This window comes from Morone saxatilis, unplaced genomic scaffold, assembly GCF_004916995.1.
Source record: "Morone saxatilis isolate NCDOM2014 unplaced genomic scaffold, NCSU_SB_2.0 Contig10, whole genome shotgun sequence".
Classification (NCBI taxonomy): domain Eukaryota; kingdom Metazoa; phylum Chordata; class Actinopteri; family Moronidae; genus Morone; species Morone saxatilis.
This window is the reverse complement of record NW_023339652.1, coordinates 16,412,881-16,416,590: the sequence shown is the minus strand read 5'-3', so window position 1 is coordinate 16,416,590 and position 3,710 is coordinate 16,412,881.

Sequence of the window (3,710 nt, the reverse complement as noted above, 5' to 3'; positions counted from 1 at the left end):
GCAAGTATAAATAGTTACGGCGCTCCTGTGACGTCACATTGACAGGTCGGCAACGGCGAGTCTACAAGACGCTTTATACAGAAATGAGCAAACGTCTCACTTGATTTATTGACTCAGTAAACAGTTTCCAAACAAGTTTATGGTCTCAGTCTCTAGTTTCAGTCTTCTTCTATACAGCATGATGTTCATTTAGTAAATCATGGTCCCATTTAGAGTAAAATAGAGGATAAAGATAAAATTTAAGTTGTTCTCAGTGAGTCCGTCAAATATGAATCAAGATTCTGTTACTATGTTGCCTATTTCTCGCCTCAAATCTTTTCAGAAACATATTTTAGTGTACTGTTTAACTGTAATATGAGAATGTGTGACCAGGCGAGCTGCCATTGTTTCCAGCTACTGACGACATGAAACCAAGCGCAGCAAATGAGCGCCATGACGGCCATACTGCCAAACTCAAACAGCAGTCTGGTGATCATACTTAGCAGCTTCATCAATGAGTGACACCTTTCACATTACACAGGGTCTTTGCAGCTTTGTGCAGCTACAAAGTTTATGTGTTGAATCATCACAGAAATATTATATATATAATAGGGAATATGGTGCTTTACATTTGAAAGCTAATACAATATTTCTCTGTTGATTTTTGATACCACCATCACTGTAACAGATCCTATTTCAGAACATTTTTGTGCGCCCTACCTTAGAAATGCTTTTTCCAGCAAGTATGTTGTGTGTGTTGGTAATTTAAGGAACCATAACTGGGTCCTGGGCTGGAAAATTGCTGGAGCATCTTTCACAGAAAACAGACACGCGCCACACACATGGTATCTGTAACCTGTTGATGTTAACTGGCTTCAGGAAACGAGATGACAGGTAGGGACAAAGCGGGGACAGCCATTTAGTTTGATCCGATCTGCGTGTACACAGCAGAGATGGAGAGTGACAGCACAAGAGATGCAGCTCTCCTCACAGAGTCTCTATGCATCTCCGACATCTTTCAGAGGTCAAAGGTCATCAAAGCAGCCAAACAGTGCCCTGGCTGTGGACGTGCAGACCCACAGCACTGGCTGTCCGAGGCCTCTGATAAAAACGCTGCAGTGGTGAAACTGTATCTGTACGAACTGTGCCGTGTTACGCCACTGTTAGATCGGCTTTTGTTTTTAATGGTGATGCAACGCTACATGAGAGAAACCTGAGAGGGCCTGGGAGTCTATTAATGAAACAGAGAGGGACAATGTATGCAAAAGATTTGTCTTTGGGAATGTTTCTGGGTCGGGAGGAGAAGAACAGATGTAGTTCACGACCTATGGACCTCGGCCACACAGTCCAAACCACTGATTTTACTGTCTCAGTCCAAGAGAGAAAAACACCAACTACATTTTCATGTAGCATCAACAGCAGGTCAACAGCTTCATTTATCCAGTAAATGATCTACCACACGCTGTATAAACATTGTACAGTGATGTCAAGATGAATCCTGATGACCCCTGACTTTTCCTCTAACCCCAACAGGAGATTGACATTTGTTATTTTCAATGAAATATCTCGACAACTATCAGACGGGTTGTGATGAAATTTTGCAGACATTCATGTTGCCCTCAGGATGAAGTGTATTAACTTTTGTGATCCATTAACATTTCATCTAGCGCCATCATCAGGTCAAAATCTTCAGCTATAGTTTGTGTTTAGTGCCAGTTAGTCAATGTTTAGCATGGTGCAAAAAATCAGCAAGGAAACATTGTCACTGTAGGCTTGTTAGCATCCTTAGCACTTGGCAACTCCATCTTAAATTTGCAGTTAATTTTTAGTCAGTGGTAAGGAAACACTCATAATCACATACATACGTTTGCAAAACACGGCGGAACAGAAAACTCCGTCATCATCCTTTGTCAATCATCTTTCATCTGTGTTTTATTCTCCAGCAAACTAGCATGCAAATGAAACGCTGGGGCATTTACATGATTTTTCCCACCATAAGCTATTTTGCAGTCAAATACTATTTGAGTGAGCAGCTGATATAAATGTCAGAGCACAAGAGCTCCTGTATGTCCATCAGCAGCCATGTGCCAAGCGCAAACGTCTGAGTGACACGCTAGCTTGTCATCTGTCTTAGCTAATGTCAGCTCAAAATGTCACATTCAAAGGATAAACATCATCTGCGCCTGTGAACAGAAGGTCCTTAGGCAATGCATATGTTTCCCCAGATATACCTGCTTGTACTGGCTTGTACTAACCATACTGCCTGCTGTTAGCATTGGTTTTGTGTTCTATTTTTCAGGCTTTTTTCTGTTTTAAAGAGAAAATGGAACTTGTGACAGGATTCTGGCTGCTTACTGCAAATTTAAAAATGCATATGCGCTACAGCCGCAGGAAAACACAAGAAGGGATTGCCCCTGAGCTGCTGCACATCTGTATTTAAAGTGCGTATGAGAGCATATGTTGTGTTCGGAGAGAAGGGAGAGACGGAGAGGCAGGCGGCTGTACTTATAGGGGTTCCCCAAAGCAATTCCTCTTTCTAAAAATAGCTGCAGTTCCACCAACCTGGACAAGAGGAGAAAAACATTATCATCCGAGGCATGCATTCAAATGAATAGAGAGAGAGGGAGAGGAGAGAAGACCTATCTCATTGCCAGCAAGTAGGTCTTGTTAGCGTATTGTGAAATCCATCTAATTAGACAAAAGCTCACACAATGTTTGATGGTCATAAAATGTCCCTGGAGAAAAATCCACAACCATATACCTGTGAGATAACCTAGACCAAAGAATATCTCCACAGAAAATGATCGTGAACTGGCTTGCACTCTTGTATTGTACTTTGTAGGCATTGCCTAATTAACACGTCACACTTTTCTTATCTCTGACCCAGATGTTAGGAAGGCGGAGAAGAGACAGCAGGGATGGAGTGCGAAGAGCTGGTTATATGGACAGCATTGCCCTGAGAGTCAGCTAGGTTGCCCGGTAGTGTGTTTGTGTTGTCAGGGGCAGGCAGACAAAAAAGAGAAAATCATAATAAAAAGACGACTAAATGCTCCACTAATCCTGCTGTGAATGAGAGCGGCTCACTGCAGCAGTTCTTTTATGCTCTGTCGATTCCACAGAGGGATAAACACAACGCTGAGCCAGCACCCAGTGCAACCTCACCAACCCCGCTGCACTGCAAGCACTGCGGATTACCTCATTTTATGTCTGTTAACCCATTTAAGCCTACTGGCCACTACGGCTGCCAGAGTGGGCAGAGGGCATTTGGGTGACGTAACGCACCCTCTGTCTGCCATACTAGAGGTCTTTCAGTCTTCATACACAGCTTTTCAACCTGTAAGGGTTGGGTGGAAAAGCATCACGGAGAGCTGGAAGTGAAACCACTTCCTGGTTACGACACCAGTCAAGTTTCCTACCAAATCTTAGCGCACATTTTTACAAAACTTCCAGAAAAATCCACAAATAAAAATTATAATGCGTTTCCGTCCATATTGGGATCGAGTTAGACAGTTGACAGATGTTGTTGTTTGGTGCTATTTCTCGTCTCTCCTGTGGAGTGCAAGCTTAAATGGATGATCAAGCAAGTGTTATTTAGAAATGTGACCAACATATTTATTTTTAGATTTTGCAGGCTTTTTTGGGGATTGCTGACGCCTAAAATGATTTCACTGCGGCTTTTCACAAAATTGCAATGCATGGTGCAGTGTTTAAGGCATTTGTTTTGCAATGAA